General features: G+C 39.0%; 1 long non-coding RNA gene across 2 annotated transcripts in view; it reads right to left on the bottom strand.

Annotated features, from left to right (window-relative positions):
* Positions 1-1,039: 1,039 nt before the first annotated feature.
* Positions 1,040-27,022, bottom strand: part of LOC142035468 (uncharacterized) — a 30,350-nt gene continuing 4,367 nt past the window's right edge. Inside the window, exons 3-4 of one of the 2 annotated variants that reach the window (XR_012651894.1) lie at positions 4,323-4,443; positions 1,040-1,967 (exon numbers count right to left, since the gene is read on the bottom strand). This is a non-coding gene — a long non-coding RNA (uncharacterized LOC142035468). Of the gene's footprint in view, positions 1,968-4,322; positions 4,444-13,715; positions 15,230-27,022 lie in introns of those variants that run through there. The other variant, XR_012651895.1, reaches the window with a different exon arrangement.

Here is a 27,022-nt window from a genome sequence, read left to right as displayed (position 1 = left end):
CTGACATGCACCTAATTAGCATTCCTGGAATATGTGCACTAGCAGTATCACTCCTCAATTATGATAGCCATTTTCATGGTCATGTTTTGTTCACCTTCCTGATAGCAGTACTTACAACCAGAGGTGCAGAATAGCAAGAATACAGTGCACTCAACCCCCAGTAGCAATTTTATTTTTTTATTTTCAAAGTAAGAGTCATATACACTAAAAGTATGTGAAAAGACTGTTATTAAACTACCTTTAAATATGTTTAATGGCACCACATGCTGACTCAGAAATTCCTTTCCTCCAAGCCTGTACAAAGTGGAGGGTCTAATTGTGAATGCTTTATTACTGTGTTGATAAATGTACCATAGCATTCATTCCTTTTAAAAAAAAAATCACACAGGCCTCTTTTAATACAATGTTTTAAAGATAAAACTCCAATATGTTTATTTAGAAGAGCAATATTAGCTTCTGTAGTAAAAATAATAATAATAGCACTTACCGTACTTTAGATCTTCCAAGTGCTGTATGGGTATTAAGCAATTTCTCCTTCTTGGCAAGGATTTCAGTTTGCATTGGACAGTAAGTAGCAACAGGTATCTTTTCTTTTTTTTTTTTTTTTTTTCCCCCCACCCTCCATTAAGGTATTTTCCCCTTCCTGTTTTATTGCACATATGGTAGATAAGGGCTTCGCTTCTCTGTTCATGGGAATTCCAGACATCCCTTACTGGTGCTACTGAATAGTTTCAATTTGCTTTTACTAGCCAGAGGAACCCATCAGACATCTATTATTTTTAAGACCTCTCAGGAATGGAAAGGAGAGTCAACTTTCGTCTGAAGCTGCTCTCTTGCCATAACACTGAGCTGCCCTGGGCAGGCTTATCAAGGAAATATCCCCTTTTTCTTGTTCCAATGCCCTTATTTACTATTACAACTAATAGAACCAGAATAAGCCAGAATCTCATCTTTTGCAAGTGCTGGGGTAGAAACTCACAATGAGCGCAGTCCCAGGAATGGTGCTTACACAAATGCAAGGATAAACGTTATTGTCCTTCATTTTTTCAAAGCAGCCCAGTAAAGCAGGATTGACAACAGGCTGCTGTTTATAGGAGACCACCTCCTTTTCAGGTGGCAGGAAGTGCAGGCAAAAGAGTTGGTTCTGCTTTACAAACTAGGGCCAACTGTACAATAACTGAGATTTGTAGAGCTAGAGCCTGTCACAGCAGAAATGAGAGTCTGCCATTCCAGAAGGCAGTTGAACTTAAAATGTATTGCACTCCCATCCCACCCAGAAAATCAGAAGCTGGTACAGTCCCAGTTCCCCCTTGCAGCACCTCTTCTTTCTGTAAGTGTTCCGTAGTTTAAAGTACCCATGTCCTTGAAACTTCAAATTAAACCCCAAGGAGATTGAGGAGTCTGCAGATGTAACAAGCATTAATTCAGTAGTCTCTGTTGGCAGAAGAGCATTCAATGTTCAAGTGCATCACAGCCATTTATCTTTTGCTTATCCAGGAAACTATTTCTATAAGCTTGTGAGGGGAACATTGGAAATAAACACTAAAATAAAACCATTGGAGCAGCCTGGCTTGTGGAACCTCTCCCAAAGTTGAGAATTACCATCACGCAGAGGTGCAATCCCACTTCCAGATGGTATCAGCATAGAGGTAAGGCATATCCACAGCAGCTGCAAATGTGCTGTGGCCTTGTGTTGCTTCACTGTCTTCCCTTCCTATCTCATAACAGTATGTGTCCTGAAAGTGCTCTGCCGCATGCTTGTTTCCCCCAGGACTGCAAGGCTACCTCTGCAGAATCAATTCTGAAGGGTTGTGTTAAAACCTAACTCCCTGCTTTTGTGACCAATACAAACCAGTAGATGTAGAGAAAACAGACCCTGCACAGTGATCATCTTGTCCTTTGCCAATACCAGTAAACAGCGCTCCAGGAAGACACAGGCTGGTATTTTCCCACAGACAGCATTTTTCCTGTTACACAACAAAAAAAGACATTAGTTTCTTAGGTACTCAAGCCAATCATCTTTGATTCAGACATCGGGTGTTAAGCTTTTCTACTGAAAATCTAACACGCACGTAGCTTGTATTTCCCATTATATACAGAGCTATATTCTGAATTCTGTCTTGAAGGCTACAGTAGTTACGGATTAGGTTTTGATGACAAGAATTAGGGAGATTTTATTTGTAGAAGGTAGGACTTGCTAGAAGAATTTATACAGCTGATGAAAAAAATACAAGATTTCTGGGTCTGAAAGGACGAAGCGGAATTGTTTATCTCTGATGTCACGCAGAAAAGATTTCCAGGCTGATTTATTGCACAGCTTATGAAAGATCAACATGTGTACACAGAACAAAATCATTGTTTTCTTTTCTTCTTCCCAGAACCATAAACCTATATTTCAAAAGCTACTGCTGAAGTGGAGGATGAGACAGAAAGCTTGAACTCTTTCTCAGTTTTCAAGGGCAGTTCTCTTGCTACTTAACCCAGGAGTTTTCTCAGTCTTCTGTTGCATTCTATGCTGCCATCATCTGGCTCTTTCATAAAACCTGACATTTTCTAAATCTCCATTATCTCCAGGCCTGAGTTTTCCTCTGGGCAGGAAGCTTCAATGCTTTTCGTGAAGATATTTCAGAGTAAGGATTTGCCTTTGTCCAAGCAGCCAGCCTCTCTCTCCAGCTAACACACTCCCAGAATATTTACCCAGCCTCTTGGCCAGGCTCCTTTTGCCTAACTGAGATCTCAAGATAGAGGAAGGATTTATGTGTCTTTTCATACTCCAACCTATTATTCTGATTCCAACTCTCCTCAGTCATCCACCAGAGATTTCCTGATAGCAAGCCAGATACTTTTAGCATGCCAGCCACCAGAGCCCTCTGTCCTCCTAACTTAGGACATGCAGACATCTGGTCATGGAAAACACCTTTCCTCCTACAGTAAGTGGGTGTTATCAACTCCTCCAGTGATTAACTTAAATATAAACAGGTTGTTTACTTACTCTGAGGCAAATATTATTTTCTGCCTGACAGGGCAATGATAAAAGGTGAGAGAATCTTTCCAATCAGCTTACACTGATCCAAGGCCACACTGCTTCCAAGAGATCACAACTTTCACCTCCTTCCCATTCAACTAGCAACCAGAGGGTGGTGTAAAGATTCAGAAACACTGATCTGGCTAAAAGTTGGATTTCTGATGGCTGATAAACTCTCAGGGGACCATGAAAGCACTGACACTAATGCAGACATGGGGAGAACAATACATAGAATAAACTTTGCTTCATCTTTAGATTGCAGCACACCACTTTGGGTCTTCAGGAAAGTCTTTTTTCTTTTAGCATTTCTAATACTTAGCTTTTTGTCTACTCTCTGTTCTTCACAGGAGCCCTCTAGTCTCTGCACATGTCAGACAAAAGTCTACTTAGCAAAACATGCTCATCTGCTTTGTCTTCCTGCCAAAGAATTCACCTAACCTGTTATGTAGGTAACAAGGACAAGAAAGCAAGGCTGCCTGCCTCTCCACTGTCCAGCCACACCCAAGTTCCCAGTGCAGAACTGAAAGACACTACATAGAACATTTCTGTTGTACGTGAACTGCAAACAAACACAGCAGATACCCTCTATCACACAGTACATCAATCAATGTGTGCAGTTCTTGACAGGATACTAATCAATCACCGTAGGGAGACAACAGCATGGGGTTACTGGGAGACATTCCAATATGCTTTCCTTCCTTCATTTTCCTGAACCATTGCCCAGGAGAGGTAGGTTGGATAAGGCTCTGCTGGAGCTTGGGTTGCCCATTTTTCACAGTATGGGAATTACCACATATGAAGGAGAATTTCAGGCCTATAAATTCAAATTAACACGTCTTGGGGCAAAACAATAAAAAAAGGGCATATTTACATAGGGACTGTAAGGAGAAACAAACCTAAAAAGAGAAAAGAAGAGAGACTTGGTTTTAGAAGCTTTAAGAACAGCTGCTAGGATTTAATTCCCACAGCTGAGTCCTGAAAAATTCTGCAGAATCAAAACTGAAATTAAATAAAGACTTCTTTAACGAACAAAGTAAAAACGTGGCTAATATTGGATATGCAGAAATGACCATGTATTCTGCCTGAATACTAACTTCAAATGACAGTGTGCTGAAATTAACAGATTCTCTATTTGTTATTCATTTTTGTATTGACAGAACAGAGGTGGGACAAAGAGGTTGGAGGGTGTGGCAGCTGAATAAAATCTCCATTCTGAACTCAAATCTGAATTGGACCTGAATCAATACATGCAGGTCTTGAGCACCACTGTGTGCCTCCCCTAAAAAGCTTCACTGACCTGAATGCTAGATAAATGCCTCCCTCGTGCATCCTGGCAGAACTGGGCTGAGATTTTCAGACCCATTTAGGAACTGGCAGAAATGGAACTGGGCTCCCAAGGCTTGAAAGAAGGCTCAATCCTAAAGAAGCAACACAGAAAACAAATGTGTACTTCTGTAAAAACACTCAGGTCAGCACAGTTAAATATTGGAGGCTACCCTACGTGCAGTTGTATGCAGAGGAAATGTAGACAAGTCCTTTATAGGCCCTCTATAGCATTGCTGGCATTTATTTCGTACACAGTCAATTTTGCTAGCCTTGACCTGCATAACTTTAGAGTAAGAAGGAAATCAAGAAGAAACAAGTCATGTAGAAATATGTGCCACATGTTCCTCACTCAGGGATTAAACAAAACAAAGAATGCTTCATTTCATTTTTCAAGCAGGCTCTCTATGTTTCTGGAGAGTGCTGATGCCCTGTGATATCTGAGCAAGATAGCATTAGGACTGTACACACTATATTCCTCCTCGCTTTCTTAATAAAAGAATAATGAACTCAGTGGTGCAGAAGCTACACAACACGCTGCTATGAAGGAGACCTCAAAGCCCACTCAGCTGCTTCACTGGTGTGTATTAAAATTAATGAGTTTCTGCTACAGAAAGAATGAGGTGTCCTACATGGGAATGAGATCTATGATCTTTGTATTGTAGCACAACCACTGAGCAGCACAGAAATCTGCACAGCTCAGTCTCAAATAATAAATTTCTTTTAACAGGAGGAAAGCGAGGACAGACTGAATATACTTACTATATATATTGAAAGAGGGGATAGCAGAGCTTTTCATTTGCATCTTAAGCACCTTCCCATTAGTAAAGACTGGATTGCTGTTAAGGCTCTCTTCCCCCCCCCCCCCCCCTTTATATAGCTAACAGAGCAAAAAACTGGCAATATTGAATGCCAGCCAGCACCTGAGGCTGCTAACTCAGCCATTGTAGCCACAATACTCAATGGCTCTCAATTACAGAGCCCTTATTTTTGTGCATGGGAACGTATATCTGGAGGTCAGCACATTTCATTAATATTTTTTTATTAACACATCCTTCACAGTGGTTTTGAGCTTTTAATGCTTCCCAGTTAATGAAGCAAAATTTTGAAGCAGCTATTAGCTTGATATATAATAAAATTTAAAAAATGCTGTTTCATTAAGACAGCTCAGTTTTATCCCAAATTCTTCAAGGCTTCATCCAACTGCAAAGAGGAGTTACTAACACACTGCTACACTAACATCTCTTTGAAGCTTATTTCCTGCCTAAGAGTTCCAGTGAGGAAAAAAGTGACTAGCATGTTTCATACCTGAAAAGCACATCAAGTATTTTGTGAGTTCAACTCAAGCCATTTGCTTAGCCTGAACTTCTAACTGGAGGACACTTTTACCATAGATTACCTAAATTCCACAGAACAATTGCCCAAAATCTTAAGGAAGATCACTTCCTTTTCTTAGGTGCTAGAGACACATCAACCTCAGATATATCAATGAATACTAGCTTGAATCATAGTACAGAATTACAAGTGCCAAATCGTGGTAAAAATCGGAAAACCTCGATCACCTCAAAATTGCTCTGAACTGTCTAATAGGCACCAAATATTTCCATCTTACTGAGGATATTTGATCTCAAACTATTCAGATTTGACATTTATGCACTTCCTGTTCCAGAGTTCATTGCAACCTATAGAGAACTCTGAACTTTTACAGACCTGGAAAAAGAAAGGGGGGGGGGAGGAACAACCCCCCAAAACAAAAACCACACACAAAAAAACCCCAAACCCCTCAAAAAAAACCCTCAAAAAAAACCCCAAAAACCCAACCCAACCCAACCACCCAGAACTTGAAGAAGCATCAACAATTCAATCTGCTACTGTGTGCAGCTTTCTAAATTTATTTTTTTTAGGTTTCTGTGGCTGTGATTTATACCTAAAAATCTTTGCTGTGTCACTGATGTTCACAGTATACCTGCCTCAGTCGGCAAACTGTTTCTGTTCTAGTTTAATCAATTTCAGCCTACTAATGGTATGATGTAAAGGGCAGTTATTTTGCTTATCTCATTAAAATCCAGAAATCTGCTATGCTGCCATGCCATTATATCCCAGTCAGTCTAGGAGCATTCCATTAGGACTGCATTAGTTCATCATTAATGAAATTTATTTTTCTTTTAGTCTCATTGGAGTCAACCTTTTTCAAAAGATACCACATGAAGAAACATGACATCTGACGGTCAGCCTCTATCACTTCTTTTTGGAAGGAGGATTCTGGGAAGGCAAGAAAGAAAATGGAAATGAAAATGTGTCCCAGAAGACTCCAGAAACAGTTATTTATATGGCATAAGGAGACAACGCTCCATTTTGTCACTTCCCTGTTGCTAGCTGGCAAACCTCCCTTTGTGTCTCTCTCCACTCCCCTACTTTTGTAGAAGGGGCAAGCCTGAAGATAAGCTCCAGAGAGTACCTGGGGAATACTCTCTGGATTCTGGGGATATCTGAACCCAAACACAGTTGGTTCCAGCTTTTCCAGTTTAGGCAAAGCAGAACCCCAGCACTGAGCCATCTGCCATGTATTCAGTAAAACCTCAGACTGGGCTCTGGCAAAGAGCTGATGTTCTTCCTCCTTCCCTCCTAATCTAGAGAAAGTGCAATTGGGTGTGTTGTCTCACAGAAACATAATTGTTGAGAGACATTTCCACAAGGACTTCCAAGGCCAAAGGGACAGTTACAACCTCTGCTAAAAGGAATCATACTAACAAGACAGAGGCCATGTACACATCAGCAAGGACTGGTCTTCACTAGAAACAGAGCTGTGGAACGAAACAGTAGGTGCTGATGACCTATGCATATTTCATGGGCATTTACCTCAAACAAGAACTAATCAAGTACCATTAGAGACTGAAATGCAGTTGGTGAGCATTGAATGTGCTCTCGGAACAGATCGTGCTCTTCAGTTTCATCTGAAAGAGATTCAGTAAAGCACCCCAGGACTGCTCCATAACAAGCAGACTGGCTGCAGAAGCACATTCCTGATCTGAACTAAACCACTAATCTAGACACACTATAAAATTCTTCTGTATGAGACCCTAACAGCAGAATATGCAGAGGAATAAAATAGATCCTGTGCTATGTCCAGAGATGCAACCCTGGAAAGTGGAATCAGGATGCATCTTCAAAAGTGAGGTGATTCTATATGAAAGACAGAGAGATGGGCAGGCAATTTTTTTTAATTAGAGATAATGGAATGAGGTATTTAAAGTGATATTACTCCCTCTAAGAGTAAAATTTGCTTTTACATTTTAATCGAATGAGAGCAGCTATGCAGCATGAGCCACAGAGCTAAGCACCAAGAGGAGTGTCTCCTCCAGTGTCTTGGATCTTTCTCCAGTGACATTCAAGTGACAGAAAAAAGATCAGGATTTTTTTACAGGCTTAAGACCTTTGATACTCTTAGCTTTTCTGTATCTAGGCTTTGTCACAGAAAATTAACCAAAGGTATTTTGACATGCCTAAATAGAAGTAAAATTATTTTTATTCAGACAGAAATTAAATATAGTAACAAAACTTCAAAGTAATCTATTTTCAGCAGTCTGTGAGAGGATGGAAGACATTAACAATTGTATATACTTGTTTTGAAACATTTACAACACACTTAAGAAGCAGGCACCCAGATTTCTACTGCCAGGAATCAAATTCAGAGTGGCACTTCAGTGTTTCAGATGAAAGTTTGGCTGTACTTCATGTAGGAAAATGACGCAAAGGAAATGACACAGTGAGGGTGGGTCACTTTCATATAACACACAATTGAACAATATATTATTAAACATATAATTTAAATTAATTTCAAGAATATTTATCTGAAAGGTGATCCTGTGCCAAACGAAATGCAATTTTTATCCATTGCAGTAGATCGGCTCTTAATGATCATTGGTGATATTTGCAAATCTGTAAAGACTTCAAGTCAAGCTGTAAATTTGCATTTCAACACGTCCAAAAAACACCCCAATTTTAAGGAAGTCTAAGTATGTACAGGTCTTGACTGATTTAGGTGGCACTTCATGAGAACTATGTAGAAAAGCTGAGATTTCACATACTTTGCTACTGCCTCTCATATCTGACCAGCTGAACAAAAAATAATGAAGCATAAATCTACCAGCTGCCCTGAGCTGTTCAGTTGCCAACCCACCATGCTACTGCTTTGCTGTTCTGGTTAAACTGAGCAACAGTTAAAAAAGATGGTATCTTGACAGAGGAGGAAAAGGCATTCTTTTGCTTTAAATCTGCTTTGGGTTAAAATTCAATAGGAGCAAGACTCAAAAGAAAGTAATCAAGAAAGTATCATCACATCCATAATACTTTGTACAGTTCTGGGAATAAAATTATCTCTTCAGACAAGCAATGTTCCTGTAGTACAATAAATAATATTAAGATAATTTCAAGCTACAGACACTACTATATGAAGATGAAAGTCTCAATATAAAGTAAAGCCAACATGGTCCATGGTCCTTAATGTACATCTCTGCACATTTTTGACAGTCCAAAATAAAACCTGCAGAGCACTAACTGCATGTTCCTGTCTTTTGCATCGCATAGATCCAGACAATGCTTTCGTGAATAAACAAGAAAATTTTTATGTTATGAAGGAAGGGAGATTTTCTTAGCAGTCACAGTCTGGCAGGTACTTCTCTGTTTTGTCCAGTCTTTTCTGAATATTTGTGTATGTTCGTTACATTCCCATCCCACTTTTAGTGTTACTATTCAGGTATTGTTTTGCCTGAATTTGACCGAAACATTCACAGTAGACCAGAATTAAACCAGTGTGAGTAATGCTTGAACGTGGTACACAGTAAGTCTTTATTAAATATATATAGGGGATGCACACAAATTATATAAGTCTAGTACCATAATTACTCTTGTGACCCCCTTTTTAAAAGGCTGGCAGGCCTACAGCAAATAGTAATTCCACATGTATGTTTTTAGAGATCATAAAAACCAATACAAAAGAGAAATATTAAAAAATAAGCTATATTGTTTCCGTCCAAGTAAGCAGTGCAAACTTTTTGATGAATTAGGACTCTTGCGTTGCTCTAAAAATAACTGCGTCCTGAGACATCAAACAGTGCATCAGGAAGCTTGAAATTCCGCGCTCTGCCTCTGCTGGTAGCTGCCTTTCTGAGGTGTCGAGAAAACGCGCAGCACTCGGGATTCGGGATTGCCCCTGGGTTTCTTTCTTGTCTGCAGGCCAGCCCACCGGCACCGGAGGACAGCCGCGCAGGCTCACAGCCCTGCCGCCCCGCCGCTCGGCCGAGGCACCAGCCCGCCCCGCCGCCCCGCCCCGCGAGGCTGCGGGGCTCGGCGCGCGTCCCTGCAATACCCGATAGGGCCCGTCAGAGGGAGGCTTCGCCGCACGGGACCGTGTGAGCGAGGGGCTTAAAATGCAACTCTCGGAAGCTCTTTCAGCGAGACCTGGGCCACGCTACGGCCGGATACACCACGGAAATTCCGGAAAGATTTACGTGTAAAGCATTCTTTTTAAAGGAAATATTTTTAAAATTACAACGTTTGGGTTCCTGTGCAATCTAAAGAGGCAAATCTTGAATAAAGGAGTTGATACTCAAGTCAGTGTAGTTAAAGACTACTTTTTAAATCTCCTTTAAAAGCATCTAACATATTTTTCTTATCTTTTCCTGAAGACAAATAACTAGGGCAATATAGACACAAGAAGCAAGGGATTTTTAGGAGTTTCACCTGCCCAAGCGTAGAAAAGACACCTACAAAATTATATTTTCCAGTTCTTTGATGTTTACGTACCCAAAAGGTGGGAAGAAGAAGAAGATGGGAAGAAGTCAAGAAGGAAGGCCAGGAGGTGGTACCATGACACAGCTCACCAGCCTCCAGCTCTGCCAGTAGGAGGTCAAAGCTCTGGGACTAGTGAGTCTCTTAAGTCAGCAGACCTCCCCATCAGCAAAGAGCAGACCTTATTCAGAGCTGGTAATCTTGCGCAGCAGGATTCAGTCACCTCTGGGAAATGGGGTACGCTGCTTGCAGAAAAAAGCTTGTATCAGCCAGCACAAGTATCATAGACTTGGACCCAGATTGCCACACAGCTGGTGTTCCTGTGCTAAGCAATGCCTGTGCCAACTTGCCTTTACTTAACATTACAAAACAGAGAACAATACCCCAGCTGGCCTTTGAGTATTTCCATGTCTTGGAGAGATCCTACATCACCAAAATGGAAAGAACTAAAAAGACTGTGTCTTTCTGTGATAGTTCAGAGATTTACATGCCAGATTCCCCAACCCCTGAAACTTCACTGCACGTGGCAATGGCTCCTCACATTTCTGACCTGTTCCCAATCTCCCCACTTCCTTAACTCTTTGTTCCTGATGTATCTGTTTAAAGAAGTGGCTTTTCCAGATTTTTCAATTTGTCTAATATACAACTTGAATATTTGAGACTGTATATTCTTCTGGTGAAATCCTTTGCGGATTTGATGCAGAAATTCTTTGCTATGGAGATGTATGTCGAATCCTGCACAGTCTTGAGATAGGGCTCAGAGAGCAAGTATGGCATCCTGTCAAATACAGAGCCACGTTTCCTTTCATTCTTCACACACCACTAGACATATAAATCAAGGTGTCATGAAACTTAACATGGGAAAATTGACAGATGCCATGAAATTATTGCTTTCAAAGCAAGTTTGCATGAAACAAAACATGTATTGATTCCATATAGTATGCCCATTGTATCTCTAAGAAAATTTAGCATTCCTGATAACAGAAGTTCAATTTTAGAATGTATTTGCTGTGATTTTTCCTGAAGACTGTCAAACACTTATTTCATTTAAAATAGTTTATGATGTGAAAGTTTATAATTTTTGTTAAAAGCAACCTTTAGCACTTGCCTAGCTTTTTTATCTGTCCAGAAATTACAGTAAATCACTACAATCTTTACCTCACCCGCTAATTTAGTCAGGCTATATCCAGAACAAAGGGCCACAATAAATGCCAAAGTAAGGGCTATACCCACTTATAAATCACACAGTCCCAAGTCTCTTATTTAGCAAGTTAAATATTTACTAGATTATAACTGGCAAACAACACAAGTAGGTCCCTTAGATGATAACTGCTTTATCAAAGGAAAAGTCTTTAGCAAGCGTTTCTTAGCCCCACCATGGACATTTCTAAAATATCTTTTTCCATCTGTTTTTCTTAATCCCACAGAAGAAAGTCAAACTTCACCTGGATGGATATGTGCATGAATAAAGCACAATAACACAGCGTCAAAAGGATTCATCATTTCAGACTGCACTTCTTTCAGTCCTCTACCTCGTCGTCATTTGCAAAGTGGTAGTGACAAATCTGACATCAAAATGCAGACTGACACTTTGGTTTCTGAACATCAAAGACAAAAAAGGTAAGATCCCAATTTCTTAAAATCTATTTAGGCTGCATACTGGTCTTAAGAAATGTGACTATCAAAATCTGTCTTTCCATAGTATTTTGATCCTGTTCTTCATTCTGCTTTTCTTTCTTACTAAAAAAAATGTTCTAGTTTATACATCCACAATTGTGATGTGGATCTGGATTATGCGTTCTTGTGCTTCCAGATGTGGGAGGACTGAACAGAGAACTCTTTCTATTAATCCAGCATACCTTCAATGCATTTGTGTTCACAATAGATGAGCATCTATTTCAAAGTTAGAACTACACAAATCTTAAAATATCCATGTGACTGTGACTATAGCTGTTCTTGGGAGACAGGAGGGAAACAGGGAGAGAGAGGACAGAAAGACAGGTGAAGAAGAAAGGAGAAAGGGATATTGAAATGTAGTTGAATTTAATCCAACAGTTCTAAACCTGCTTCTATGACATTAAACGGTATTAGAGAATGATTTTGAATACAGAAGAAACACTGTGGTCACTGTGCTGATTTGGCCATCAGCAAAGCAGCCATGCTTAGCACTAGTCACAGCTTACATAAATACACAGATCGTGTGGTTTGGCTTTAATTTAAACCACAACTTTTCATTGTCAGAACTAGAACTATTTATTTTAATATGAGAGTTTAATTAGCCAGTTTAGCCATTAGCTCATTTCCTGATCCTGTGTGATCAGGAAAGGTATCAAGAAGCATTCTGAGGAGAGCCATCACTGAGAAACAAGTATAAACAAAGATGACTTTTGCTTTGCTTTGTGCGTTTTCTTTGGACATCAGTGCTATATCCAGCAATGGATTGCCTTAAACATCCCCCACAATGAGTTTTCTACTGTCTTGTGTGATGATTCCATTATCAGATGTCACATTCTCATGAAGTGCACGTTTGACCCAACTTCCCAGTCCCTAACCTCCATAAATTATAAATCCTGCTAAACTTCTCTCACTCTCAGAATTGGTTATTTCACCTTTCAAACACTCTGGCACCTTAATATTCTCTTTAAGTTGCTGAAAACAGATAATTTCAATCTTCTCTCTCTTGCCTCTCTAAATTATATCCTCAGATTGCTCTTTTATTTCAATCTCTCTTCTTCCAATTTTCTCTGTTGCATTTTGCCCCTCCCCTCCCTAGCCCCCACCTTGTCTGTTGAATTTGCCTGCACAGATGGAGCTTCTCTTAACTGCAAGGGGCTTTCCTTTTGCATGATGGAGATGTCTCCCCCAGCTGTTTACCTGACTCTCGCATCCTGCTTTAATAGTGATGCTCAGAATATTAATTTCAGATTGAAATCTCAGAGAAGAAAATAAACACAGTTATTTTTGCCTGCTTTGTGGTACATTATAACCCCGGACATCCATAGTTTTGGATTTGTTTTGGTAGAGACATCTGTCTGTTTTAGAGAAATAAGCAGACAAATTAGGAACTGGTTTAGAAATTACCAAGTTTCTCCCATGCTTTTTTCTTTCTAATTCAGTTAAATGTAGCTGTTAGTGTTCATTATTTCACTTAAATCATATACATAACATAATATATAGGGGTTTCATTTCTTTAATATGCTTAGTTACAAATTCAATTAAAGAGTTCCCATCCAGATTACCATTGGTTATTATTTCTACCTAGGAATGTAGAATCTTTTTTCCACTATTAATGAACACACCATGCACATCACAATAAAAATTGAAATTATTACACAAAGGGATCCAAGCACACTAGGTGAATGGACACAAAGATTAGAAAGGAAAATCAAAGCTGATAAACGTGATGTGAATTACCAGAACACTTTGCTGAACTCTGAATTAGCTGTAGGTATGTTTACATGGCAGTATTTGGTCAAGAAATGGACATCAGCATTATCTTAGTTAAGTGAAGATGTAACTGTGTACACAGCTGTAGCCAAAAATGCAAAGAACATATATAAAGGCTGAAACAGTGAATAACAACATTAGAATATGTTTATAGAAATCATTAGCACAAATTTGTCTAGATTATACGCACTCTGATCTCTGCATCTATGGAAAGGTTTTTGGAGAATTAGAACAGAATTGGGGAAGGGTAAAAAAAAAAAAGACCTTATTCCCTGAAAAACAGAGAATATTAAAATCACTTATTTTAGAAACAATGCAGAAAGGATCAGTCAATGTAAGGAAGATAAAAAACTCCTAATCTCTGTGCAACTCTGGTCAAAAGAAAGGAGGCATTTCATAAAAGGTAGAAAATCAAAATAATACTTTTACACTCACAGTGTAATCAAACTGTGGAACCTGCTGTCACAGGTTCAACAGGAGGCTGTTGAAACCTATGATTCAATATTAAGAAAGGGATTAAGTAGTTATTCCCAGAATTTTCAAGTATAATTAGGATATCAGCTTTGTAGAAAAAATATTTAATGTTTCCAAATTCAGGCCAATCTTTAATTGCTAGAAATCATGTAAGGCCCATGACAATGAAGGGCAGATTATTCCTCATCTGCCTACTCTGCAGCTGGTAGGCCTTTGTCAGAAGTATCAGTACTAGGCTGTGCAGCGTTAGCAAAGGGATAATGGACATAGACCCAGGTTGGTTCCCTTCCGGGATGGTGTTTCTCTTTTCCTAGATTTGACAGTAGTCAATAGTCCAATAGGGCTAACGCTCCTGAATGGTTATATGAGGGGGGATAAAGAATATACATTAACATGAAAATTCAACATAAATGCTTCTGTTCATGTTAAAATGTTGATTTAATATATTTCCAGAGTCTGTAGACTTTGATTTGCCCACACATTAGACTTGTTCTAACCTGCATTATTATTTTTTTTTAATACAAAGAATCAAGAACATTGTTTTGTCAACTAGCACTAGGAAAACTAGCACAGCAGAAAGAGGCTCTGTAGTCAGCAGAGGGAGTCAGCCACATCCAGAAAGCAACTCATCTATTTTAGGAATGACCAAAGTGCCCTCTGGAGATGCCCATCTCCACTGACTGCGGAGGGAATCTAAAATCTACGCTACATTTATAGTGAAACTTGTACATGGAATTAGTCGAATGACACTTTCACGCAAACTTCTAAACAATATTGGTGTGTAATTAGTTTAATCTCAGGATGTCTATCTCAACAAAGAACTGCTGTGCTAACTTCCTATGAGAGGTATTAAGCAGATGCAGGTTAATACATACTGAAGATTTTCACTGACTTTGGTTTTAAAAATATCACTCATTTTAAAAATGAAAATATATCCAACCTCAGACACAGAGAAGGCTTAAATGAAATTCTGGCAGCTTCAGTCCAACAAACGGCCATTGATTTCTATAGCCTTTTTCCTGAAAAAAGGACATATAAAGTTGTCCCAGTGTTTGCATGGTCCTGTTGGCTGAAGTGTCATAGTAAATTCCTCTTGGAAATCCTGGACCTAGATGAACATAAAGGTTTTCCAGTTTTTCAGCAGTGCTCTAGTGTCATTCCTCTTTCAATCTGCATCAGAAAAAAGTTTTTTTAAAATAATTCCTGGTGGGACTGTGTCACAAGTGCACAGAACATGGCTATATAGAGCAAAAGGCAGACAGATAGTGAACAGCAGTGCTGTAATTGCCTGACATTGTCCATATCACCTTCAGGCTGGGACTTGTATAAATCAGTCGCAACCAGCTATGCAACTGATAGCAAAGTTTATCTGCACACAGAGCAACAGGACCCTATGTGATTTCACTAATTTAAGTACTTGGAAGCAGCAAAGAAAAGGCATAATAGGTCATGTCATGAAAGTCTGAAGGTAGAAGGGTTCAGGGGTGGGTAGGAAGGCTGGGTGCTGAGGGGAAGTCTGGACTGACTCAGATTGACAGCAATAATCGTCTGTTTGACTACGGTCTATCGGTGCACCCAATTTCCAGCAGTGCTACTTAGCAGGACTCACTGGTAGTAATCATAACTCAACACCTATCCAGCTGTTTCCAGGTGGTATTTTCTGTAACAAAACAGAGTAACTTTACAGAGGCATTTGAATCAGAGTAACCTGGTACTCACAGAACATGCTCATGACTTAAGACTCAAGAGAGCTGCTTCTGTTTGTTTAAAGACACCTCAAGTTTTGGAATTCCAGAGGGAATTCACAATCCGCTGTGGAAATAGTGTCAGATTCTCCACTACTGTATATTTCCATACATGCCAGCGGACTACATCATTCCTAGCAAACACTATGAAGGTGTAGTTATAGGGTTTTTTCTACCTATAGCACCAAACCTTCACTACTTATCATTTTGGAAAGGTTTCCTTTGCTTATGCTAGAGCCAACATACTTCTCTTATTCTATTTAATTCCTGCACACCTTGAAGTACCTTTGTCCATACTGATTACTAAAGAGATTACAAGAATCAAGTTTCCCAAAGCTAGATGGCAAGTGGTAAGTATGAAAGGGAAACCTCTAATGAGCAGCACTTATCTGTTAGCCATTAGCTAGGGAGATTCCCACTCCATCTGTTGACTGAGAGGTATTTCTATAGGAAGATTACACAGATCTGATAAGGAATATTCCCAGCATAGGAAGGTCTTATGTGTAATAGATGGTAATAATATTAGTCTAACATTTAAAGACTGTTGAGCAGTGTGAACAGGTTCAAAAATATTTGATTATGAATTCACTGTGGTATAAATGAACTAAAACTCAGTGGTGCTATGCTGATAGTTTAATTCTCAAATGCATATATCATTTTCTACTTTGCACAAGCCATGCATTGAATGAAAAAGTCAACATAGACCTCTGGACAAGTAAAATCATGGGAGAAGAGGTGATTTTTTTCCTTGTTTACTTTATAACACTGTACTTACCTTTGGCCCATAATAAAATCCCTGAAATGAGCATACCAGAGCAATTTGCAGGCAATTAACTAATATAAGAAAGATTTTGGAGAGAACGTTGATGCAGCAAGCACTTGACAGGCCTGCCAGTGAAATGTTCTTATGAAAACAAACACATAGAAGCTACTGCAGAGCTCCTTAACTTCTCAAAAATGTCTGCTGAGGGACCACATATCAAGTGATGAATGACTTGTCACACACTATTCCTACAAAGCAACCATTTCTAGCATTTACATAGTCTATATAATAAAGTTATATAAACCAGTACTTTTTGCTGGTTTCTTTACTTGTTTTTTTCTGGCAGTTGCCACATGAAAGTTACAGAAAAGCATGTCTCACTTTGTGATATATATATATACATAAACAGAATGACAATCAATTCATTCAGTTGATAATCCATTTCCATTTCGTAATTTGGTTTTAAGACAGGGTGATAATATCTTAACTGTGAAATCTGGTCTGTCTAAATCTTGTTACAGAAAGTTGGAGTATTTGTACGTGTCCATTTACTTGTAGCTTCATTTCTGCAGTTCTATTTTCTAATTGAGGCATTTCTGAGTGTGCAAAACTGCCTTAACTGTAAAGTTATTCCATATACTAGATAAATCTGAGAAATGACTCAAAAGATCAGCATTTTATATCCTGAACAAAATACCATGCAACTTTCCAGCTGCAGATTGCAGAAAAAGAATGAAGACAGCAGTTGTGTTCTTTTGAGATGCCTAAAAATGCTGACTAGAGAACAAAAAAGGCCAGATTTGTAGGATCATGAATCCCTGCTGCAAAAATTACCCAAGACCTCTCTTAGGTAGGTTACAGACATCTCTGTCACTGTGGTTACACCCATAATACCTGACCACTCCATTTATAGAACAGGATCAACCAGCTAAAAGTACGTCAGGACACAGGCTCAGAGATCCTTGCACTTCAGCAGCTGCACATGAAAATGGACATGTGGCCCCTGAGCCCAGTTCTAAAGTTTCTGCTGATGACTGCAGTGGAATTTGGGTGTGAATCCATTCATCTTCCATTCCTCTATCTAGAATGTGATAAAGCCAAGCCAACATTTCAGCCTACAGTTGTGCTTCTTCCTTAAATGCCTTCTTTTCCTGTCTGTCACATTTCCTTTTTCAAAAGGCCATCTCCTGTGGGAATAAAGAACTCAAGAAGCAAAATAAAAGAACAACTTTTTGCATTTCGTCATGAGATGTTTAAAGCACTCATCTTTCACATTCCCAAACATTTTTCCAGCTCACAGGTATTTCAAAGACGTATTTGAGATCTGGGCATAAACAGTGCTTTGCTTCTATATTTATGGCAAGATCCTATTTCTTCATATGTAAAGATTACAAATGTTCTCCATTTTCAAATAGATGGCAGTACAACTTACTTCATTCAGAAGAAAGTTTCCGTTGGTCTGGAAACAGCTAATGTTGGCAATGCTAGCTGAGGAAACAGTAAGCTGGAAAATATAGCAGCTGTTACATGAAAGAGAATAAAGTGGGAAAACTAACAAACGTTTGTCTCCAAGTCTGGGTTTGTCCATCAGTTAGAGTTTCATTGTGATGGCCTCCCAAAAGCAAGTACTTGAAGGTAAGTATTTGTCTGCTACATAGATTGGAATGCCGAGTATTTGCAACTTGCGCGAGGTTGCAAGTGATGTGAGTCAGTCCTGTTGAAATTATCATAAAGTGATGCTAAAGTCAGAGTATTGGGGAAAATCTACCATAGGAACTATAAGGTGCAGAAAAACCCATTTGATTCTCCAAGGAAAAAGCCATCAGAAGGAATATGAAGCAGCCAGTGGAAAAAATCTGAACATGGGTTATGCTTATCCTAGTGGGATCATGCAAACATTTGTGCAAGCAACTTCTACTACTTTTTGTATCAGCTTCAGAGGTAGATAAAATCAGTGCCTACATTAAGAGTCAAAGGAAAGGAGAACAGATGTTTTTTGCTGCTAGTGACCCTGGCTGTAACCTAGGTCAAAGACTGCAAAGACACCAAACCTATTGTGACTTTTTACACACAGCAGAGAGGATGAGGTAAAGAGACAGCACTGTAATAGCAAAAGAAACCCTATGACATCTTTTGGACATCAGGAGACCTTTAAATGCAGTAACAGAAACAAAACATTGCCACTGAAATGACCTTTAGCCTAGCTGACCCATCTCCTCATTAATCCACAACATACTGATGGGCCTAAGCACAATTCTTACTTGTTTTCATGAGATTTTCTTCAAGTTTCACTGAAAACTGAGAAAAGGCAAAAACACTTCTTTGCAAATGCAGCTTTTGAACAGGCAGCAGGATGACTCATGATGAATAATGAAAAGCCATGCTAAACATTGCATTCCATTAGAAAAGAGCTGTCAAAGGGGGATTCTCCTGCAAGATTTGGCACAGCCTTTATACTAGAAGCTTGGGACTTAGTATGATTATAACTCCTCTGACTTCAAAGATACTCAAAGAATGAATTTGGCCCTGCTTGTTGTGGTAATGGCTGACTAGTCAAAAGTGAAAGCTAAAAGACTCAGGAAACGCCAGGGTAATTTTATTTCCTTTTCCCCTAATGCAGCAAGTGCAGAGCTCCCAGCTGACTGCAGAATAGCCAGGATGATGTGTGTCTTGACTGTCATTTGTCCACATGCTGCTGCTAGATATTAGATTTATCTTCTCAAAAAAACTTCTTGGCAGATACTCCTAGTTGCACTGCAGAGAAATTAAATGTACTGAAGCACATTAATGCAGTTTGTCTTGTATTTGGGAATGGGGCAAATATATTCCTCTACAGACTTAATCCTTAGCTGCCATTTACCATCAAGATTCTCTGTCTCGAGGCAACAAGCTTGACCTTGAATCTGCCCAGACAGAGCTTGTAATTATATGTTTTGAACTACAAATACTTAATTTCTAGGTGCTCTTTGCCTACTCAGCTCCTGCAGTTAAAGATCACCATGCCCTGGGATTGCTCAGTAGAATCCAAAAAGAGTCAGCAAATTCCATGAGAAAAATTCCTTATAATGAAATGAGAAATTTTTCTAATCAATCCTTATATTTCAAGATATTCTTCTACAGGGTGAAACAAAAACTAAACTGTATCTATCTACCAACTTATTACTTTACTTAAGAATTATAGGGATGCTTAAACTAATAACACATGGCTGCTGTTTTGGGATATGCACCGTGATCCATGCAAAACTGAGCATAAAGATGGATGCAGTCCATCCCCTAAGTGGGATTTTTGGTTGAAGTTCAAGAATTTTTGTTTTAAAATAAACAATTCCTTTCCAAGAGGTTCACGGAGTACACAGAAACTACTTTCTTTGAGGTGAGAATTGAACTGCAGTAAGAAGTGATATTTCCCATCTACACGGAGCTTTTCAAGTGGTCCCAGGTAGAGGATAGATCCAGGTTGTTTATTATTCCTAGCTTAACTCTACAATATCTATCAAAATAACAGACAATGATACTCAATCTTCCTTACAAAGTTGATGCTAGGGGGATAAAGATTGTACGTGTGCCTTTAGAAAGATATGCACAAGAAATGTTATTTTAGAAAACTACCCCCAGGAGTCTATGAATGAGGCAAAACCTACCTTATGCATGCCACTGAAAATTACTTCTAGCTTTCCAGTCACTTTTGAGCATTACAAGAGTAATGTTCTTTTGGCTGGCTCCCCCAGTTCAGATGAGATGCTAAGCTGTTTGGCTGGCCCCTCCTTCAGTCCAAGCTTGCAATATTGCAGTGGATGCTATAAAGAAATTACACTGCACAGCCAGAACCTTCTTTAATAAATTTGATCTCTACAAATAATTAAAGCTACTCCCCCCCACCCCACCATCCCCAGGAGCAAACTTTGTGCTGTAACTCAGGGGACTAAAAGCTCTTTCGAACCTCATGTTGGTCAACAGTGCCCTGAGCTACTCACAAATAGCAGGCCTGACTCTGTGCACTGCTGACAGAAACCTGAAGCAACTCTGTCAAGGTTACACATCAGATTTGGGGAACTTAGGCTAGATCTGAACTGGTGAACAGACACAGAGGATCAGGCTCTATAAATTGAGGATCAGGTTCCATATAATTAAGTCCTAGCCACATTGAGTTGTTAATATTAATTTCCATATGCTGCAGGCTGGAAGGATCACAGTAACTATGAAGTGTGCGCTAGTACTCAAATGGCTCTCAGAGCCATGGTATACAAGCACCTATGGACATTTCCTTGGCAACATTAGTTTCATCCAGTACAAAAACATGCGAAGGGAATTGCTGGTACCCTCAGAAAGAACCATTATTGGGTCAGAACTTCAGAAGAGGGGAGAAGTCTCCCTTACATTAAAATCCCAGCTCAAGCAGTGTCTTTCTGCTCTCACCGAGTTTAAATGCAGTCTGATGACTGTGGCACTGTGTTGTTTCCGCACTTAAGCTACTGTGTCATCCCATATTTACCTGTCAGAACACAACATAGCCCTCTTCATAGGCAGTGCAGACCCTGCCAGGATCTGACAAAACATGTATAGAATCTACCCACCCACTACAGACAGCTGAGATCTACAAGCCCTAGCAGGTTCATCCCTGGAGCAAGACCAGTTTCTTTGCTTTATTTTTTGAAAGTGCTTCCTTTACTCCAGCTGAACAAGTAATACTAGATGTGCTGTTCGTTAACCATTCCATGCTCTTACTTCTCCTACAAACAGTGGTTGGTAGAGGTTTACTCTATTATACTGTTCTTACTGATGCCACACGAATCCTGTTCTGTGTCCATCCTGTAACTCAATTTGTCAGAATGAGGTATCAGCTGAGCAAGTCCTGCCTTATTCCCAGTGTGGAAGCTGAGCTGCTGATCAAAGAGCTTTCAAGCTTTGTTATTATGTACCTGCTGATGGCTAGACAAAAGACCAAACCATAGATCATGAATACTGCTTCTTCAGCAACTTACTTTCTCATGTATCAGTTAACTTTTTCTTAGTGTTCATCATGACATCTGATCCTCATGATCTCTTCCCTGTTTTATGTGTTCTTGAGGTTATATTTGTAATAACAACTCTTCCAGAAGTTCAAGCATGAACTATTTGAATGTTTCCAGGGGTGCTAAGGCACATCTGTAAGTTAGTCATTGACATGAAACAGTACCAAAAGTAAAATGAAATCAAACTGATCAAAAGCAAGTAGTAGGCTTCCTGTATGTTTTTCTAAATTTTTTTTAATGGCCTTAAATATCCTTTCTAGGGTTAATTTTGCCCTCATCTCACTCATTGTCAGTATTACAGCCCAGAGAAATCTCCCACTACCAGATGTGTTTTTCTGCCAATCCCCTATGACTGCTCATTAGAAACATCAGTTTACTCTCATATTTTATGTGTTCAGGACCATGACCCACTATGCCCTACCCTTCCCATTAAATTTTGTAACCTTTCAGGCAGTGAAATGTTCTGTATTTTTCCAAAACTGGAAGGTATTGTTAGAAATAACAACACTAAAAATACCATAAAACAGGCTATTGTCTAGAATAAATACAGGCAGCTGAGTTAAAAAATGAGTTATCTAGCTACAGCTAAACTTAAGGGAGTGGAAGGCTAAGTCCAGCTAGTTTTACATGATCTTTGGTCACAGTAAGCATTGAATCATGTTATGTTATTTAAAGTACATCAAATATGTGTTTTCTACCAGCACACTTTGCCCAGTATGGATAAGGTCTCTAACATTATCAGAAAAGGTAGCATATACGAAGCATCACAGATTCAAAGCCAAGCCTTTTATGAAGGCCTCTTATTTTCTTAGTTTATAAGCTCACCACTGGTACCATCTCCTGCCCAAGTGTTTGTGAAACACCTAGTATGATTGGACCAAAACATGCTTCATTGGTTGTAAAAGACTGCACAGACTGTTCTGTCAGTGGTCAGTTCTCTGAATGAAGGAGGGGTTATTTATAGAGATAGGTGCATAAGAGGAATATCTGGATTTGTGGATTTTACATTCATAGATACATACTTTGCTAATATGTGCAGGAAGCTAGAAAGAGGCGTTGTTATCTCTTCTGCCCAAGATTGTGGCTTGTGCTGTGTATATACTATAAAATAATCTATGACCAACAACTACCACTTATCAAGGCAGAAGGAATTCAATGTCAATTAGAAGCTCAGTTATTGACAAGTCACATTTTTCCTTTCAAAAGCCAATAAAAAGCCCATCTGAAAACAAGAGAACTTGTGGTTGCTCCTTGCACGAAGAGATGTTTGCTGCACACATAAACAGACGTCCCACACTGCTGACAGCAACAAAGTTTCTACAGCTCTTTCTTCAGAGCTCACTGTCCCACGTCTTCAGAAAATTGCCTGTAAGTGTCACAAGAGCCAACTCAGCCCTCTTGAAAACCTGCCCCAGTGTGCTCAGCCGGTCACACAAGCAATGCATTTGTAAAGAGCGGTTGTGTCCATTGCAGCAAACATCCTTGTCACAAAGATTAAACTGACTGCTGCAATATAACAGAGATGGTACTTCTACCAAGTGGGAGAAGTACTGTTCCTCCAAGGTAGTTCATCTTCACACCAACAAGCTGAACCCTAAGGAAACTCTGAATGCAAGGGAATACAGGATTTACCAGAAGCTCTGCTTACTGGTTGCATTTTCCGCTGGGTATCAAAACAGCCAGGGACTCCTGCACAAGCTATGACTGAGGAAAAATTCAACGGCAGTCCCCTGGCTCAGCCTCCAGTCTCCCAGTGTGAAAAATGTGACTCCTCATCACCAAACCAAGTGCTGTCATCTGCTAATGCATGACATCAGTCTGGTTGCTGATTTAGAGAGGACACTAAAATGAGACCTGAACTATAGCCCTCTGTGAAGATAGTCAGTCTTGTGTATTCAGTCTCAGCATGTAAAGAATTGAGAAGGCAGCCAAGCCACACAGAGACATTTTTTGAGAGGTACTAAATCATATGACAGGACCTTCTCTTAGCAAATTGACAGGGGCAGGTTGCTTTTAGCAAGTGCAGCTACTCCTGAAAAAGGACGGTAATAGCATAAAATGATTAGCATAGGAGACTGTTCAAGGGCAAATCACATTTGTTAATGATGACTATAGTATATTAGCTGCTGCTGGGTCTGCGCCACCCAAAACAATTTGTTAAAAGATAAAGTTATGGAGACCAGTAAGGCACAGCAGTCAATTGCAACAGAAATAAAATAGAACAGAGACACCCTTTAAAACATAGGCAGCTCATACTTCACAGTGAGCGCTTGTTCATGACTTCCAGGGTTTTCAACAGGAATCAAGCAGCTGTTTCAGTTCTCTTCTGGGCTGGGATGGCCTGCATTTTGGTAGCACAGTTTTGGCAATATTCCATTATTGCTATGGTTGGTTGCAATTGTTATTTTGCAAGGACATCTATAAATCAAAAAGGCTGTTTGAAGTTATTTTTTTCCAGCATTTATTTTACCAAATGACGAACCATCATTTTAAGTAGATTCTGAATTCAAATGTCATCTAAATGGCTGTGCAAGGAGTAGCGCATGTTCAACAATGGCACTTCTTCCCCGTGAGCTAGGAAAGTACCATTCTTCCCATCTGTCAGCTGGAAAGCAGGAAATACACAGTGGAGCAGGGTTGATTTTCCTGATTTACACAAACTCATTCACACTTTGTCTAGGCTTATGATAAGACAGTGAAGAGACACAGTGCTTATACTTACATTTCATTACTCAGACTACCAAAAAAACCAGCAAATCCAGTCCCCATTTGAAAATCACTGGTTCTGGATTATGAAAGACAGCTTTTCAGAAAGTTCCAAAAGGAAGGTCACAAGCAAGTGGATTCAGCAACTGTCACAACAAATATGTTCTATATGTTCTCCAACTGGTACAGTAGGACTGTAGATGCTATTATAATACTGACTGCTAACTGCAAGAAACACCAGCCATCTGTGACAAACAGCAAATTCTGATGTGTTAGATTTTTTAAAAATTTCTTCAGGTAATGTGAAAAGTCAGAAGAAAATTGAAAAAAATATCAATAAGAAATCTTTTTAAATTGTCCTGTAAGTGTTTTCAATAATTCAGCAAGACATTTGTTTCTAAATAACTTGAATAATTTTGCTTGTCTTCATTCATCTAATACTAATTACAAAAAAGTGATAGATGAAGAGTTGAATTTAAGTATATTGTTTAGGTATAAATCTTAAACTAAATTTAGTTTAAGGGAAGAGTCTCACTCCCACCTGCACTCTTACTTGTGTCTGTCAACCACTAGGAAACTTTATCTTCAGAGAAAAACACATAAATGTTTCATTAAAACTAGAAAGTGCTGTCTGAGATTGTAAGAAAAACTTAGGTGTTCTCACAACCTGAAAACAGTTCTAGAGAAACTGTGAAAGAGCAAAGAGTGTTTCTGATGGCTGGGGACAAGGGAACACCAGCCCTATGTCAGGGATTTTTAATACCCTTATTTCTGTAAATGCCCAAAACAGTACTAACAAGTTCAGCTGACCATTGATTAAGCCATTTTTGTATCATCTAATTTGTCACTTTCCTAAGCATGCTAAGAAATTTATCAGGCTTTGTCAGAGGTTTCATCATTTTGCTTTTGCCATTGTCCCAGAATTATTGTCCATTGATTACAAGTCCAAAGGAATCAGCTTTTTTAAGTCTGCAGCAATGGAGACTGCACTCAGACGTTGTTGCATTAACTGCTTAATATCCCTATTAAAAATCTCTTCTAGTATGCAGAAATTTCAACCTTCAACATCCAATCGCTGAACTTCATCATCATTTTGCTAAAGTAAGAGGCCTTTTATTGTCAAATTTCTATTTCTTATAGAGTGTTCCTGAAGAACCACTTTCTATTTAATAAGTTAAGCTCCTTTTGCAGAATATATTTTCTATTAAATCCTTCTATCATTCTTCTCATAACGTTCCAGTCAGTTTTTACCATCCCTCTTGAAACATTACCAGAAAAATTGGACAATCTATTCCCCACAACAGTTGCATTCATTCCCAAATACAGAGGAACTTTAAATCTCTTTAGAACATTAGCCATTTTAGCTACAGGTTTGCTATCAGTGTTAATATTCATCTGATTATCCAGCATGACTCCCAAGATCATCTCAGCATCACGAAATTTCAGGGCAATGCCTTAATCTGAGGAATTTCATCCTTCCTAAACACACGACCCTGCTTTTGACAGTATTGAAATGGATGTTGGTTATGAGCATATAATCTGCTAGTGTTCCAGATCACCCCATGCCAGTGAACTGTCATCTTTACTTCTTAGCTCTCACAACCTCTGTGTTCTTGAGTTGGCTTTATGTAAATTTGGTTCCTAATGAAAGTATAAATAAAAATAATGTATCTACTCTATTACCTTTTCTAGAAGTAACATCAAAATAGTGTGACAGAATTTATTTCCCATGTATTGGTACTCACTATATCACTTTCCTTTAATGCATTATTAGATCTCGTACCAGCCTAACCAACACTTTGTCTGGAACTGATTATGTTAGACTGAGAAGCCAAAAATTAATCTGGGTCATACTATCTAACACTTTTAATAGCAATGCACATCTCTCTCAGGAATTTTAAACTGTGGTATATGTTACAGATTAAATCAATAACTTTTATTGAAGACCACACTTCTACTTATTGTGCTAAAGAATGGTTAAGAAAAAATTATTCATCTCCATTCCAGAGAAAATCACATCTGCAAAGGAGAGAAACTGCAGCCAGGGCTTTAAGGTTTTGTGAAAGCAGCTATTAGTGTCTTCAAATATCACAGCAGTTCAGTTGGAAAGTAACACCATTTGTTAGAAGTCAGTAGAAACTCTGTCAAACTTTAATATGATGTGGTAGATGTATAAACTGTTTCTTGACTGTGTAGCATTACTTGTTTTTCACTTAAAGCAGGACTATGAACACTAATTCTGATCCCTCATGGTGTTGAGGGGTGAGAAAAACCACAAAAACCTAATTTTGGTATTCACTCAATTCTTCTTCAAAATGTTGTTAATTTATTCTCTACTTCTATAGCACAAAATTCTCTTGCAAAGAGTTTTTATATAGCAATGAAGATAAGTCGTAAGTTGCTAGCATTTTTTTATTCTTATTTAAAGGAACAACAAAGAATTTGCAATGATTACATTATTTTCCCAGCCAATATGTTAATCCTCAAGCAAGAATTGTCTGATCAAGATACCCAACAGGAAGACATTATCAGTTGAATGAGATGGTTTTAGATTCAGTTGCTCTCAATCAGTTTCTGTTTTTTAAAAGTGCCACAGATCAAAACACTGAAGAGAACAAAAGGCCACTTACAGTTTGATTTAACAAGCATAGCCTTTCTACTGCACAATGGCACATCAAAATCTCAACCACCGTGAATACGGTACTGTTGGTTTAGCTCTAAGCAGTACTAGTTTTGA

Source organism: Buteo buteo, chromosome 10 (assembly GCF_964188355.1).
Source record: "Buteo buteo chromosome 10, bButBut1.hap1.1, whole genome shotgun sequence".
Lineage (NCBI taxonomy): Eukaryota > Metazoa > Chordata > Aves > Accipitriformes > Accipitridae > Buteo > Buteo buteo.
The sequence above is the reverse complement of the archived record's forward strand: the minus strand, read 5'-3'. Positions and strand labels throughout refer to the sequence as shown.